Raw genomic sequence first — 17,496 nt, forward strand, 5'->3', positions numbered from 1 at the left:
CCACCAAACACAACTGTTAGTGGATTAGGAGGGATTGTGACACCAAGGCTGTCTGAAAGACATTTAAAGATTTTTGTCCAAAATGTTGTTAATTTGGTGTGGACCAGTGAGGCTGGAACTTGATTGCAACGTTCACAGGTTGGATCCTGCACTGGAAACATTTTGGACAATTTTAATGTGATGTGCTCGATAGATGATTTTAAGTTGAATAATTGTAAGCTTTGAGCCTAAGTAGCTTGAATAAATTCTGTGCATTGCTGGCCTTCCACTCCTTTTCTGGGATGTTGAGTGAGAGATCCTTTTCCCACTGTACTCTGGGATCTTTGAAAGGGAGCAACTTCAAAATGTTTTTATATATTACAGAAATGCTGTCTGAGTCCTCAAGACTGATCTACTGTATATTTAGAGTAGAGGAATAGAGGCAGGTGGGAGAAGAGGAAAATTGGCAGGTTTTGTTTAGCAAAGTTTCAGATTTGAAGATAATGAAAGAAATGTGATTCTGGAAACTTAAATTTGGTGTGTAATTGCGAAGACATTGTCTATTTACTGATCTCTAAGTGATTTAATCCTGAATGTTTTCCAGACATTAAAAACTGTGTATGTTTGAGAGGGTGGATAAAGGAGATTCTCGTGCAGAGGTATCACAGATTAAAGCTTCTCTGTCTTAAAGTACTTCCTACATTGTTTCCATATTTTGAGTGAGTGAAGCACAATTGGGTTAGTATATTGGTGATAACTTGTATTTACTGAGGTACAAAGCAATTAATATAAAGAAGTACTGCAGGATTTTATTTCTATTGCAGGCAAAACTGTGCATGTTCATCTATTTGTGTCAATGTCCAGGTTTTTATAGTTTGTATATTTGCCACCCAGTAATAAAACTGAAAGTCAGGTAGAGCCATGCCACCTTCTGCCTTAGGTCTTTGTAGGGTCGCCCTTTGGATACGTGGATGTTTTTAATACCAAATAAATGAAGGTTATGAATCTAACTTCTTAAAAAATGATTTATTAATGTATATTGGAATGCTTTGAAATAGAAAAGAAGTTTAGGAAGGATATTCATCCTGACACTATTCATTCTTCAAGCTAAAGTGAGATGAAGGGTAGGCCATCAATGCAAGTCTAGCTTAATCTTTTCCATGCCGGCATCAATATTTTGTTGAAATAGTGCTTTATGTCTACTTGTGATGTTTACCCCTAGGTATTTAAACTGATCTGTGATTATAAAAATGAAGGTGTCCAATGTAATATTGTATGATGGAGAGTTCACTGGATAGAGCACACATTTGTTCAAATTAATTCTGAACTAGACATGTTTTGAAATTCTGCTAGTGCTGTTAGGACTGTAGAAACAGTATTTTCTGGGTCTGATATATAAAGCACCATTTCATCTGCATATAGAGAAATTTTCTGTTCAAGTTCTTCTCTGATAATCCCCTTTATCTCATAAGCATTTTCAAAGTGAACTGCCAGTAGCTCAATGGCGATTGCAAAAAGGCAGTAGTGACAAGGGGCACCCTTGTCTAGTACCATGTGGGTAAATATATTACATTAAACAGGCGTCGAAGACTGGAGCTTAACACTAGAATTACCAAAGCTGATGAAAAAACTCGTAAATCCGGCCCACCTTAAATCCGCTCCAGCTGCCGATCTGACACTGCTGTTTTATAAAGAGAGAGCTATAACAGAGGTGAACTCAGATCGGAGAAAGAGAACAGAAGCCCTTCCCATAAGAAACATCCACTCACATATCAGAACAACACAGTTACAGCAGGCATAAAGACAAAAGATGACACCGTGTAATGCCATGAAAAATGCCTGCTGACACTTCAGTATGCGAGCAACGGTATGAGAATGCAGTTAGAGTTCTTCTTTGGGCACATACACTGTCCACATCTAAACACTAGCGTGGAGAGTCGCTCACGTACTGAAGATTCTATAGCTGCAGATGATGTAGCTGCTTTGTTCTTATATGTGAATAGATGTTTCTTGCGGGGAGGAATTCTGTTCTCTTTCTCCGATCTGAGTTCACCTCTGTTATAGCTCGTCTTTATTAGAAAACAGCAGTGTCAGAGTGGGGCAAGTCTGAACGTGACTAAGAGAGTAAAACGGAATAAAAAATGCTAACCTTTACAAGTACCACACTGACTGTTATAGACTTAAATCAAATGTATGTTCTAATTGTATAATAGTAACAATAATAGCAGCTCACTATTTAAAACTTTTATTCTGAGACACATGAAGACTCGAACCGGCGACTTTTTGAATAGGAGTCAACCGTTCTTACCGCTATACTACCAACGAAGTCACGACAACAAGCCACACTAACCCGATTTCTTTTTCTTCGGTTTTAGTCTTATAAAGCACACTTGTTCTGTTATACTTGTACGTTTTGTGAAAGTGCTTATTTGATATTTGGACTTCAGTCTTCACACATAATACACTTCATTTCAAAATTTTGTTGTTAGTACTAAAACATAAAAAAAGTTTGTATTTTAGGTATGTGCTCAACATTTCTTGCATTTCCTGTCATCCAACACTTACATAGATCTTTGTAGACACGGAACACACATGAAATGCATGTGTTCTAAATAACAATATATTTTTTAGCCTACACAGTTCAAAGCACTTCACTCCCTGATAAACAGACTTGCGCTGGGAGAGGGTTTTGCAGTTTCTGTGGTGGTGGGAGGATGAGATAGCGGGCTGCTTGCTGCTTGGGCTTATCGACACATTTACAAGACAAAAGACGCTGAATGGAGAGGTGTAAATGGATTTAAGGTGGGCCAGATTTACAAGTTTTTTTGTAAGATTTGGTAATTCTAGTGTTAAATGTAAAATGTTTAAAATGACATATTCTCAGTTGTAATAGAAATTGGTCTCTTGTCTTTTAGTGATCAAAGTCCACAGTAGGATAAATCCATAACACAGGAATGAAAACTAAAAAAACAAAAAAATCATTTTCATAATCAATAACCTTGAAATAATCTAAAACAATAAATTACTTGGTGATGTTTAAAATCTGTTATTTTTAACCTTCTGGGAGTGTCCCTTAGAGAGCAAGGTCCACTGTCAAAGGTTCAAATATGAAAAAATAGGTTCATATTAATGATCAATAAAGCCATAACATACTATGAAAAAAACATCATTTTGCACTAATCAAGCTACACATAAATAGTTTGAACCGTAACACACCCCACATCTTTACAGATGGAAAATGTCTGGAGATATTTAGATAGATTTAAAATCTTTGGCACCACATCTTATTGTTATGTAGCAACTTTTATATGTAAATTCGACAGTTGATAAGTTTTATTGATTTCATCATCTCCAAGGTAAAGGCGCTGGCACTCCTTTTAACCACACAGAACATTCCCCTTACATAACTCCCTAATAATATCTCACGTTTCTCATTTACCTGCAGTCACAGCACACTATCTGCTGGCTCCTGTTTTCCTACAGTTTGTCTTGTTTTACATTTATTTGCACTTTCGAGGCTCAGTCAAACACAACACCTCTAGCGGTTGCAAGTATCAACTCTAAATGGTGGCCACTGACTGGTCTATATAGCATTCCACCAAATAAACACTCAAATGGTAAAAATAAGATAAAAGTGTCATGTCCAGCTTCAGCTCATTGAGCAGATGGAGAGTTTAACCCTTCTCTGTCCTCCTCTGTGCTGTAAATGCAGTTTGACTCCAATACTTTTTTAAATTTATGTTTCTTGTAGAAAAGAACAGATGGGAATGTATGTGAATGCCCCCGGCGGTGGGACTGTCCAGATGGAAGCTTTCAATGAAGGAGATAGAAAAAATTTAATATAATTTATTCTTAATGAGTATCAAATGTCGTCTGGTTTATAAGCTCACAGATCAAGCTGATCAAGTCAATTTAAGGAAAAATAAGTTGGAAACTGAATACTGCAGCACTTGTGATGCACGTACAATATGGAAGAACATAGATGCTTCCAAATTACAAATGAAAGCCTAATCGTATTGCATTCACATTTCTTCTCCATGATGAGATTAAGGATTTTTCACTTGTGTTTTAAACAAAGCAATGTACTCGTTGGCCAAAGACCTTTTTCAATTTCCTCATCTTTACCTGGGAGGACAGTTTCAAATGTTAATGGTGTTAACCTGAGAAACTGCTGGTTCACTCTGGAGTGGGAGTTGGAGGAAATCTCAGTAGAGTCCTGGTGTTGATAACCCAGAAGTCTTCCAGGCCACACATGTCAAAGGAAATACCAGTTGAGCAGCAAAAAAACATGCGGAAGGCATGTCAACCGAATGAAGCGGTCAGTCAGGCTCTGTGTGCTTCCATTTTATGTTGGGACACTCAACACCTGGATTATCATAGCATCTTTTATTATACATTCTGTGAAATATTAAAGTATGAGATAAGGATTCTTAGCATGCATGCGTATGCTCTTTGGTGCTCTTAACTTTTGTCCTTTTATTCCCCAGAAGATTGTACAACATCTGACAATGATGGTATCTACAACAATATTTGAAAATGAACATTAAATAAGCAGGGTAAGTCTACTTTAGCCTTACAGCTCATCAGGCTGACTCCACCAATTTCAAAAGTGTTATATTTCTGGAATTGTAATCTTTTTTCTTGTAATCATTTATTACTTTTTAAACATTTTACTACAAAGCCAAACCACTGTTTTCATTGTTTCAAAATCAGCAGGAGAGACCACCGTCTCCCAAAAGTCTGTTTATGACTGAGACTCAAGTAAGCCACATGAATCTCAGTAGGCACTCCTGGTTTATATGCTGTGGTCGAGTGTGGAAATGACAGACAGCTTAATGAATATATTGGGGTGCCAACTGGTCCGTCCCGTTTACCACATAAGAAAAATAAATTAAAGTTATTCCCATCTTTGTATTGTTTCCCAGACTACTGGGCCAAAAGAAAAAGGGAAAATCACAATAAGTTTCCATGAGTTAATGTTTTCGGGAGCTCTGTATCACAGGTAGTCCGTCATTGAAATGAGTACCCAGGGTCCTGATAGTCGCCGAACCGGAAGGGGCGAAACCTGGAGAACTCACTTGGTAGCTTCTGGTTGCTGCTAAGAAATTTGGAGAGAACAGTTAGTGACAGCACCCTCCTCATCTCGATGGGTCATTACATACCTCAATGGAGCCCTGGAGGAGGTCTTAGGATGACATATGCATTGTAGTGTGAAGACCCCCAGTGATTAAAAGAATGGATAACCCAGATCTTTACAATTCAAATCAAATTCCACTTCCTCAGAAAATGTAACAGCGGACAGTTAAAGTTCAGTTTTCAGTCTACTGCCATGTCCCTTTCCCTACACTTTCTTCTCTCGGTCACAACTACTGACTCTGTCTTTCTCTGTTTTGTTTGACAGAAGTAACGCATTGTGCTTTCTGACATCACAACTGTGGACTGAAGCCATCTCAGTGTCTTCTGCTTGTGAAGCCATTCCTTTATTTTTAAATTGGCCCTTCTGATCTGCATGGAGGAGCAAATTGGATGTGCGGTGTCTCAATTCTGGTGAACAGAAATGATCAGTAAATGAAAAGAGAAATTCAAGAAAAGAATTTTGTTAAGAAAACATCTGGTGCCATGCAAGTGATAAAGTCTTTCTGTCCAGTGGCAGTAAGTTGAGATCTGGAGGTTTCCAGTCTTCTACTTTTAAACAAACTGCTAGAGGAGCCATTACACCGGCGCAATTGTCATAGTCAAAAGTGTTTCAGTTCCTTTTAATACTAAAGAGGCTCAGTTCTCTTCACCTTATATTAAACACTTTTCACAAATGTTATTTATTTGACGTGAGATCCTCCTTATTTCATTGACATTTCTGCCCCACTTTGTCTATGCAAAGCTAAACAATTCAAGTCAAAGCAGCCTCCTCGTTTTCTCTTTTCTTTCTCTCATTGCTTTATATGGCTGTTTAAACAGTTTAGTTCCATATTCTGTGCCACATTTATCTGCTTATCTACAAACCACCTTTACTTGTGTATGAGCAACATAATCAATGAATGTTCTGATTCCTGTGTTTGCCGCATTCCTCCTTCTGTGAATACTAAAACATACTGTCAATATTAAAAGGATAACTAAACAAATAAATCAACCAACACAAAAGTGGATGCTGCCCATGTCCGTTTATTTGATATTTTTGAACAAATCTGTCGTCTGCTAGTCCAGGTCTGGCTCAACAAGCACGTGGCAGTAGAAGTGAAGGTCTGAGCTCTCAGGTCCTCTCACTCTCTTTAAGGAGCCTTTGTTTACTTTTTTGTAGGTAATCAAATGATGTGATTGGTTTGCTCCCTGGAGGTGTGACTAGGGGCTGATGTGGGTGGGGTTATTCTTCACATTGGAGAGAGTTTGGTGTGAGGAACAGGACTGTGCGCCTCTCCTTCTGGTGCCCCCTTATCGTACATCAGTGCTGGCACCTAACTGGTGCTTTCAGATTTTGGAAGTTGTGTGGTTTCATCAGCTTTTTTTCCTATGGATAACTTTTATGTAGAATAAAATTCCTGTTTAAAATCCATCCTTAAGTCACAGAGTGACCTTGGCTAGTTTTAAAGGTTTAATTTAATTGCCATATTTAATTTTAATATATGTAATATTGGACATTATAACAGCACAATGACTAGAGTTGCTGCTTTAGACTTTAGCACCCTGAGTTAATTTTAAGTTTAGTCACCTTGGACCGTGTGAGTTTCCCAGGGTAGTACAATATTCCCCCAACTTGGCAAATATTTTCTGCTAGCAGCTGTAAATTGTCCAATAAGATCACTGATGTGTGTGTAAAATGTGCCTTCTGATGCACTTGCTTTCTGTCCAAGATTGGTTTCTGTGTTGTGCCCAGTGCTGCTCACGTAGACTTCAACTCCACAAGACCATAATGTACAATGGAGAAGTGGGCTGCAAATGCATAGATGGATTTCAGCTCTGAGTTTGGTTCTGAATCATTTCTCTTAGTAATTCGGTTAACCCTGATGCCTCACAAATCTACTAAGTTAAGTTTGGCTCTTGCCTGCTGTCTGCATAATTTTATTTTTTTATAATTTTATTTTTTAGAAAGGAAGTCTAACTTGCAATGAGAAATCTACAGGAATTCCCTTGGAGCATAGCATCTGCACACTACAACAACATGGTTGGAGACCACCCTAATGGGGGTCTTTGAGGCTGTAACCTTCACTTAGTGCTGACGCAATGCAAGGAGTAGCTAGTTTATACTCTGCACTCCATGTGCTCACCTGCTGTCTTGTATTAACAGCGACCCTTACAGAAAACTGCACAAGTATTTCAAGTAATTCATAAAATAGAGGAGGTAAGGACTTCCCGTCACATGTAGGTTCTCATTCTCCATCTTGTTCTCTGGCCACTGTCTTCAAGTTGTTTTTGCACACATTAGATCACCTCGTACATTTGAATGAGGTGCACCAGGTTGACGCACATGTCTTCATTCAGAAACGTGGAATGTCACATTCTGGTGGGTTGCTAACTTCTGTTTCTTTTTCCCACAAGGTAGGCAGTAGTGAAGACAGTCCTGTTGATTTTAAAGTTTCTTTTTGCTAAACATGATGTCCTATTTCTAACTCCCCCTGTGAACCAGTTATTGGTGTTGCTCTGTTTGGTGGACTGCGAGAGCTGGAAAACTCTCCTCTATTTAAACTGATAGATGACAGGAGGGAAGATCTCGATTGACCGCAGTCTGGACTGGCGGACGAGTGCTTGGCAAGAGGCCGAGACAGGTATTAGAGTAGCTCTGTGGCTCAGTGGTAGGCTGCCAGTAGGAGCAAGTTTACCTCCAATAAGTCAGTTTTGGTTCCTGGTTTTCATTTTCTTGGAGAAGAATAATTTATAAATATTGTTCAAGGCATTGAAATGTCGGGGTTTACAAGAAGTGTAGCCTTGCTATTTTGTTGGATTTTTCTACTCATATTTCTGTTTGAGTATTGGATTTATGTTTATTAGAGACATGGGTTTAGTGTTTTTGGAACTCTTTTCTTTAGATTTTTTTTCACCGTATATGTTTTCCACCTAAACCAAGAACTGCACAAGATTGTTTCAAATAAAATCATCTTCTTTATAACTCCTTGACATCGCTGTCTCTCTTCTGTCTTCATCTACAGTCCCAGTCAGCCCAAACTACTACCAGCACAATTGCTTTCTACAGGGTCCTGATGTTCGTTGCAAGAATGTCCGTGTTTGTGAAGAACGTTACTTATTTAGTAACATTAAAAGTAATAAGAGCTAATTTCTTATGTCAAGAAGATCACATGTCGTAAAAGAGTGAGGTTGGGAGCTTGTGCTGATAGTGGGGTGTCACACGATGAACCACCTGGATTGGCACCCGAGTGCAGCAGGTGACATCTCAGCACCACAGTAAGACAGTGTGAGGGTTTTAATGGTGGCTGAAGTGCCAATCCTGCCACCAACCCCCACGTTTTCTCTGTAAGTTGGAGGACCCGTTTACTGAACTGGACGCAGATTAATATCACAGCCAGGATGAAGCAATTTCAGGTTGAGCCTTGTTCAGGGTCCCAATGGAGTCGAATCACTTCTGGGGTTTAATGGATTCAAAGTGGCAACCTTCCGATTTCTGCCACAGATCCCTAACCTCAGAGCCACCACTCGGCCCACAAGTCTAGAAGCAAAAAAATGAGTTGGCTTAGTTGGTTCAGACAATTCACTTATTTCTGATTTGGCTTCAGTTTCTGCAGGCCCCACTGTAGTACATGCAGGGCCAAAATCAGCAGCACCAGTCCTTCCACAGGGTGAGTGGGTAACAGTGAGATGGGTGGTCTAAGAAGTCCTTACTTTTCCATTCACTGTTTGTGAGAGAAGTGTCCATCTTTAAAACTGTTCAAATGTTACTTGAGATCCATCACGTGCCAGTAGAGGCTTTCAGCACAAACTCGAACTTCAATAGCATGCAGTCACTGAAGGGCTTTTGTGCTTTTGAAAGGAGGATGGAGTTTTGTCAAAGGAAAGAGGATGTGCTAAAATTGGATAAAATGATTTTAATTATTTAAAAAGTAAAAACTTCAACTATTTAATCATTTGTTCAGATTTAGCCACTCTGCTGTTTTATGTTGTCCAAAGACACAGGTTGATTTGTTATAAATGTATGCTGTTTAAGTTAATAAAACATTTTATGTCATATTTAATAATTCAGTAAAATGTACTTTCTTTATTTATACAAGATTTTATTTATTCTCTTTCTTACAGTCGAGCCAATGTAAAATATGAACATTTGTTGTAATTAGAAGTCTAAGAAAAGAGCTGACAGTCAGAGAGAAAAAATATTGCAGCAAGTGTTGCTCCTGCAGTAGCTGAACTTTTATTTTATAAGTAATAAGTATATTTTTACCATGAGGCCAGTTTTAGAACTTAATAAACATCCGCAGTAGAAACGTCTTCCTCTGTCACTTCTGTGGTCAGACATTCAGCCAGTGAGCAGCACGTCAGACAAAATGTAATGCAAGACTGATAATCCACCAAAACACAGAGCTGACTCTCCTGATTTACTGGTCAGCAGTCCTCACTTCAGGAATGTGCAGATTTTCTTCAGCCATTAATGTGACGCAGCAGAATGAATGTCAGATCGGCTGTCTCAGTCCACAGGAGAGCCACAGACTCTGAGAAGGTCTCAGTCAACGCCTTGCTTTCCTGTTGCGGTTGAGAGATTCAGTGCTGGGCTGATTACTTCTAACAACATCTCTGATGGTCCATGGAGACATGGAAAGCAGTAAAAAAAACAAATGTCACTTATTCCGATTTAAATATCAAAAATATTCTCACCATTACCTATAATTATACATAAATGTGTAAACCAGATTATGAGGAATTCAAAAATCTAGAAAAATAGTTGTAATGCCAGCCATGAGCCGATGTCAGTTTGTTGAGTTTAAATTTAACAGATGATTTGGACTCAATAATATAGAATCAGTTCAGCCACTCATCTCCATGTCTGTGACTGACTTTAATTTATTTTACAACCTCTATACTGTTTACTTAGTGTTAAAATGTCTTCACAGGCATCTCAGTGTGTTCATACATGTTGTAAGCACCTCATCAATTAGCACATTCTGTTCAGATATGTACTTTGTTATAATGTATTGTCGTAGTCCTGGCTGTAGATTCTAACTGTCACCTTCACATGATGAATGCTCCAGACATGTTTTTCAGTGAGTTCAGGCATCGACTGCCCACAGACTTCTGCTTTCTTGTCTGCTACTTCAGCTTTCTGCCACCATTCTTCCTACTAATATATTTCTAACACCTCAAGTATTTCTTATGTTAGACTCTCTTCTCTTCCTCTTCCTGTCATCTAGCAAGGGCTATTGGGTAAGGTTTTTACATTTTTCCTTGTTTTAAGTCTTTTCAGAAATTACTTCTGGGTAGCCTGTGACGATGCGGGTTCTCGCCCCAGGCTCCTATCTCTGTTTTGGGAGCTCTTGAACCCAACACCATTGTTAATGTCACCGAATGTCATCACGATGCAAGGGGATGGGGCAAAAAAGTGCAAGAGTGCTTTAATTTTAAAACAGTCAAAACAAAGTGTTCAAATAAATAGTGCAGTGCTCCAAACGTTATTGAATAAATAATCCATTAAAAAGGTAAAAATCCCAGGCGTTAAAACAAGGCTAAAATGAGATTAAAATCCTTCTAATGACATTGGGGTCACACCAGACAAGCTCAGCTTCTTCCCAGTCTCTCCAGCTCTTTGAAGGTATGCTCATCGTGACAGACTTCAGCCACCGCGCTCCTCATACTATCGGCCCCCGTCCTGGCTGCCTCCATTGGTGTCTGCCTGACCGCTTGGAGTCGGCTGTCCTCCTGTCTTCCTTCTCGCATTCGAAATCTTCCCTCGGATCTCTAGGGTGGGCTTGTCCCCGATCGTACCCACTCTTCAATTAACTCAGTGGGTACAATCCTGCCCCACGAGGGCCGATCACTCACTCCATCTGACCACTCCATCACTGGGATCCCTGACCGCACTGACCTTACTCTTTCTCAGCTGACTGGCTCGTCCACTCTCTTTTCCCCAGTGCTCTTTCTCTGCCTCTTCCTTTCTTTTACTGTTCTCTTTTTTCCTTCTGCCTCACGCTTCTCCTATTTATTACGGGGATGTGGCTCAGGTGTGGCGATTAGCAGCTCCCGGATTCAATTACGGATGCAGACGATTCCTCACCTGTGCACATAAGCAAGGAAACGCCCGCCTCACGCAGCATCCAGGAACTACTCCGGTCATACCACCACACCCCCTTTTTAAGCGGCAAGTGCGGCGATTATTTATTTAAAAAATGGGCTTTTATTCTGAGCCGTAGACCCGCTATATCACATAGCCCTGATGGAGGAGCAGCTCTGGATACAAGTGCAGAGATCATGAAGTCTTATTGCACATCATAAGGAAGCTCTGGTGCACCTTCAACAAAAACTAAACTACAACCTTTAACTGAAGTCTAAACACAATAGCACTGTATGGAGCTGAAACTTGGCTTGTAAATAAGAATAACAACCTGAAAATCCAAATCTAAATAGAAAGGTTCATGATAGCACTATTAAAACTATGATAACTGAACAAAATAATTAATAAAGAAGTGCATAATTAAACATAGCAGGAGAATGTAAAAATAACTATGAAATGAAGGAAAGGCCATGCCTGGTGGAAACCACACACTGCTGTAACCAGACAAGAATTAGATTGTAATCCTTCATGGAGAAGATAAAGAGGAAGGCCAGAAAAAACTTGGAAGAAAATGGTGAAGATGAGAGAGAGGAAAGAAATCAGAATATCACAGGAGAGAAGGAATAAATAATCAACAAACAGATGAGATGGAGGAAGATTGTAGAGGACTATGAACACACAGATGAATTCACTTAAAACAGACATATTAGAAATATGTAAAGAAATTAGAGTCTCAAGATGAAACACCAATAGACAGTGACTTGAGCAAGAAGACATGTTAGACTAGATAGATAGATAGATAGATAGATAGATAGATAGATAGATAGATAGTGTGACAGATTAGGGCTTTCTCGCTCCCTTGTACCCTCAGACAGACCACTCATCAGACACCAGATAAAAGTACAAATAATTATTTATTATAATAATAATGTGCACAAAGCACGCTCCTCTCCACAATTCTCCAATAAGCAATAAACAATCCTCCTCTCCCAGACGCTTAGCCACCCTGCCTCCCAACTCAGCTCGTCCGTATGGGATTTCCCAGAGTCCTTTATAGTCCTTGACCCAGAAGTATTTGTCCCTCAGTCCATGTGACTTTCTTTCACTTCCGGGTCAGGTAAAAATCCTTCTTTTCTTCACCCAGGAAGCACATCGTTCCCTTTGTCCACGTGAATCTGACGTACTTCCAGGGTGTAAGGCAAATAGTCTCTGGGCCTCCCTGCAGCGACTCCTGGCGGCCCCCATGGTATCTAGCAGGGCTGTGCATTAAAAGTCCATTGTCCGTAATTCCCTGCTGTTATTCAGGGCACCTCTATGCTGCTAGGTGGGCTCCATCTGGTGGCCAGGGGGTATTGGCTTGGGTACACGGCTGGCCATATCTTACAATAGATAGATAGATAGATAGATAGATAGACACTTTATTAATCCCAAGGGGAAATTCACATACTCCAGCAACAGCATACTGATAAAATACAATATTAAATTAAAAAGTGATAAAAATGCAGGTATAACAGACTAACCTCTGCTCCACTGTGGCACCCTGATACAAACATCAGAGGACTGAAATACAGTTAATTAATTACAAATAAAAATTAAAATGCCACATGAGTCACTCCCTACACGTTCAATGTGGTTTTCTCGCTGATCTCAGTGCACTCTGGCTGGTGGTCATTTCCTGAAAACTCAAGGACTGCAACTGAAATGCTGAAGATCTGAGACGTGAGATCAGTGGTGTGCACTTTGGCTTGAGGATGAAGACCTTTGGCTTTTACCTCCTCATATGTAAGTACACTTATTGGTTTTAAAAGTTGCATTTACTGATACTGACTCTGTATTTAACATAAATATAACTTTACTGTAACAACCCTTACAAAATGAACATTTGCAAAATATTCTTTTCATCAAAATCAATATGTTTTTAACATGGCATTAAAATGTATGTCTATTGTTACATAGAATCCAGTGATAAATATATTACAGTATCTTGCACTATACTGACAAACTTTGAAAATATGTAAATTGTTACCATTTCTGTTTACTGCACTATGTTTTCCAAAATATAAAAATACATTTCTTATATTGTATTTTAAAATACAAGGAACAATATCCAGTCTGGTATATTTTAGAGAAATTACAGTATATTTCTAAGATACTTTAAAACTAGTATTCCGTACAATATAATGTTTCATATACACTGTATGTTTAAATATATTTTAATAAATAGCTGTTTTTCTTTAAATACTGCCAGATATTTTAGAAATATATTAACCTGGCATTGTAAAGATCATCCAGTTGATACGTATAAAGTGTTTCTTATACTGAGATCTGTCCTAAACTAAACTGCACTGTGACGGCACAAAGTCTAAACTCATTATAAATCGAGAAAAGTGAGTAATAAACTTACAACCTGCAATGTTCTGTTATCAGGACAGCACTTAGTTTGTAAACTCAAATTAAAAGAAGTGGATTTCCAATAAATTGTATCTAAATTGTATCTTTATCTTTCCTGCTTTTGATATCTTGAGTTATTGTTGTTGTTGAAGTTTTGGATCTTATTGTGCTACATGAGAATCTGCGACATCACACTAATATAAGATTTGCTTAAGAGCCGAGTCTTTAACATTCCAGATCTGTTTTTATCTAAAATTGTTAGCCTAGTTGTAGTTTTATTAATCTTCCATTAGTAATTTTGAAGCTCTTTCCATTTCTGCTACTTAACTAACTACTTAAACAAATGTGTTGATCTCATAGAGGATATTCTGTAATCCACTGCGGCTCACCCTGCGTCACTTCACTGTGTTAATTGTTCTAATCTTCTGTCTAACTTGAGCTCTTAAACTGATGAACAAGGAAGGTGCTTTTTGAAAATTCAAGCTGACACAATTAGTTCAGCATGAAATCAATGAAAGTTAATACACAGACACAGCTGCCTACTTGGACTGAGTTTAGTGAGTTACTGGGAGTTCACTGGCAGGACTGGGTTTAGTTTTTTTGTTTCATGTAAAAGTCAAGAAAAGTAAATTAGTGACGTGACTGAAACACGGGGCTGGACACTCACTTTAGTGTATGTCTTACACAATATATTACAAACTTTATATATATATGTGTGTGTGTGTGCAGTATGTTTATTTATATATCAGAAGTAATCTCAATAATATTTATTTGAACTGTTTATATTTTACTTTATCTTGAAAGATATGTCAATAAAAAAAGCAAAAGTAAATGCATGTGATTATGTGTGAGATTCATTAAAGCAAACAGAGGAGAGACACACAAAGTTAACGTTTATGGCCACACTGGCACAGTGCCATTCCATTTGGTCCAGTGGTGATTGTTAAAACACTTCACATCTTGTAAACTGGTGCTGATGCCTCTGGAAACTGGAATCTTACATTAATATGACAGCAGAAACAATCAGGATGAAGTAACAGAATGATGCTGAAACAAAATGTTGTTAATTGTCAGATGTATTGGTTGGAGCAGAATGTTGTCACCCCAGAGAGCATTGCTGTGTCACCTCTCCTGGCCTGTCACCAGCTCTGTGGACTTTGTGGTCACATGACGATTTCCCAGGTCACCTGATTCTTTTCCTCCATCACAGAGATGTGTGTTAACTCAGTTGGTGATCCAAACTTGTCCATTACTGGGAAGGTTAGTTGATTAATGTGTTGTGTGTATCAAGCAGAACAAGTACAAGAAGAACTGAACAAGTGTGAGTTTTGTGATGTCTTGTTGTCACACCATGGTGTCATTCTTTCCATGTCCCCTGTGAAGTTGGCCTCCACCTTCCTAATATACTATAATGGACTAAAGGGACTCCAGCAATTGCTGAATTTAAAGAAAAATTAGGAAAGAAACAAAACTGAGTATGAAGAGTTTACTTTGTGTGCTCTTCAGTCTGTCCTTGCAGTCAACGCTCTGCCCAAAGTAATGGAGAGTCTAGAGGCTCAGAAGTAAGAGACGCCTGATGGCTGAATGGACGAGTTCATCAAGTGTAAAATGAGGGGCAGGTCACCTTACTGAATCCAAACTCTGTGTTTTAGCATTTAGGGGAACCTCCTGATGATCTGCTCACCTTTGTAGGCTGCATACATCTTTAAGATAAGGGCAAATATTGAAAAATGTTTGAAAACTAAATAACAAATGCACAGTAATGGCCAACCAGCTACGGACCCCCAAGTCTGTCTCCTCCTCTCCACTGTCAGTGATTAACAGGGCGTTAGATTGTCTTGTCTGTTTATATATTTAAATGACATTCATTGTTTAGTTTAGTTTGTGTGTTTCTGTATGTTGACGTTGTCACAAAAGCCACAAAGAGCCATAGTAAGGTTTGGGGCAGCCACCCGTATGTTTGGTTTCCTGGCTGCAAATTGAAGTTTAAATGATAGCACTGCTGTGCACAAAACAGAACTGAGGGAACAGGGAAAAGGTGGAGGCTTTTAAAGGGGAAGACAGGAAGTGAGATCAAAGGGGTCAGGCTCATGAAGGTCTTCAGCCATAGGCTCGGTCCCAGAAATGACGTCAAGAGGGCCAGGTGGAATCTCCCGTGAATGGTCTGCAGGAAAGGGAGAAAAAGAGTCAGTGCAGTCTATGAGATGCAGCCCGGACACAGACAGACGGACATTGTAAAGTCACCCAACACACGTTTATGATTAATAATATTTACAATATATGGGTGCTTCCAGCAACAATCCCCCATAGTCCAGGCCTCTCTTCCAGTGCCTCTTTCCTTTAGGCCGCCCTACTCCTCTCCAACACAACTCTCGTCCACTTCCACCCAACTTCAGTCTTCGAATGAATATACAAGCCCGGATGGGCCCTAGATGTTCCCTGACACTCCTCCCTGGACACTCCCCTGTGTGGCGGAAGTGCCGGCTGCGCACCCGGAAGCCTTCTGGGTGTCCCCAGTCTTCTCCGCCCAGCACTTCCTGGTGTGGTGGAAGTGCTGAGGTCCAGGGCTCTCCAGGCACCGGGGCACCCCCTGGCAGTGACCACGGGCCCCTGCAGGGTTGAGCTTCAAAGCTCTGTACCCATGGTCCCCATAGCAACCAGGGTGGCTGCCCCCACGTGGTCTGAGATGGGCGCACGCCCTCTTCTGGTCCTCCAAGGCGTCCCGGCATCTGCCACAATGCCCCACCATCAGCGAAGACCAGTTGGGAGGAGCGGCACGTCCCGCGAGGGCAGCTTACCCCCGAAGCGGGTCCTCTCCTGAGGCGCCGGGGTCCAACTCGGCCCCCCGGGGCCTACTCCTTCGGCACCCTCTCCGAGGTTGTCGTGCCCCTTTGGTTGACGCCACTCGCCCCCTCGTAGCCTCTGCCAGCTGTGATAACTCTGTCACGTGCTGGTCTGACTCGAAACTGCCCTTCCTCAAGCCCTTTAGATGCCTCCCATGCGCACGTGTGTGACATCGTTTATTACAGTTTATTATGATATGAGCCTGCATTTAATGAAATTATTTAATAAAAAAAATGAATTCCTTTGAAATGCACTTATTATGGTGATTATAGCACTTGTAGTACAATAAAAATTATTATTGAAACAAAAGGCTCAAAATGGCTGGCAAGAAAGATGTAAAAAATGAAACGCTAAATTTTCAGCGGCTTTACTTCTAGCTGTTATTATGTAAGATTTTATATTTTCTTTTATTAGTGAAAAGATATTAGTTTATTAAAAACAGTGAAATATTGAACTATGTAATCTTTTGTTCAGATTTACCTGTTCTGCTGTTTTATGTTTAATAAATAGAAACTCATTTTTCAAATATTTCTTCTGTTTACAGATTACAATAATAAAACATACCACAAGAATATTTTGAATAAGGTCAACATAAAGTCAAATTTAAGAATTTGTTAAAATTATTAATTCATTTTTTCAGGATTTGATAAATTTATGCCCTTGCAGTCAGGCCAGTCTAATCAGAAATCTGACAAAAGAGTTGGCAGTTTGTGAAGAAAACGGTTGCAGCGACAGTTGTTCCTGCATTTGCTAAACTTTGATCTGATAAGACATAAATATCTCTTTCACATGAGGCTGCTTTTAGTTCTGAAGGACAAACAGTTTTTTATAAACTGCTGTGGCAGGAACGTCTTCTTCTGTCACTTCTGTGGTCAGACATTCAGCAAGTGAGCAGCACATTAAAACAACTTTAATGTAAAACTGATAATCCATCAGAACGGGCTGACTGACTTCCATCACAAGCGGCTCTCCTAATTTACTGGGTGAGGAGTGCAAACTTCAGAATTTTGTAGATTTTCTCCAACCATAACGTGATGCAGCAGACGGAATATTAGATCAGCTGTCTCAGTCCACAGTAGAGT

The 17,496-nt window shown here is 39.6% G+C and overlaps 1 protein-coding gene and 1 long non-coding RNA gene across 2 annotated transcripts in view; one reads left to right on the forward strand and one right to left on the reverse strand.

Annotated features, from left to right (window-relative positions):
- The window catches only part of LOC120519041 (carcinoembryonic antigen-related cell adhesion molecule 1-like), a 214,814-nt gene that overhangs the window by 122,339 nt on the left and 74,979 nt on the right, over nt 1-17,496 (reverse strand). The window lies entirely within an intron of this gene.
- Nucleotides 4,501-5,541, forward strand: LOC120519049. The gene is made up of 2 exons (XR_005631372.1): nt 4,501-4,535; nt 5,381-5,541. It is a non-coding gene; the product is annotated as an uncharacterized LOC120519049 (long non-coding RNA).

This window comes from Polypterus senegalus, chromosome 18 (genome assembly GCF_016835505.1).
Source record: "Polypterus senegalus isolate Bchr_013 chromosome 18, ASM1683550v1, whole genome shotgun sequence".
Taxonomy (NCBI): domain Eukaryota; kingdom Metazoa; phylum Chordata; class Cladistia; order Polypteriformes; family Polypteridae; genus Polypterus; species Polypterus senegalus.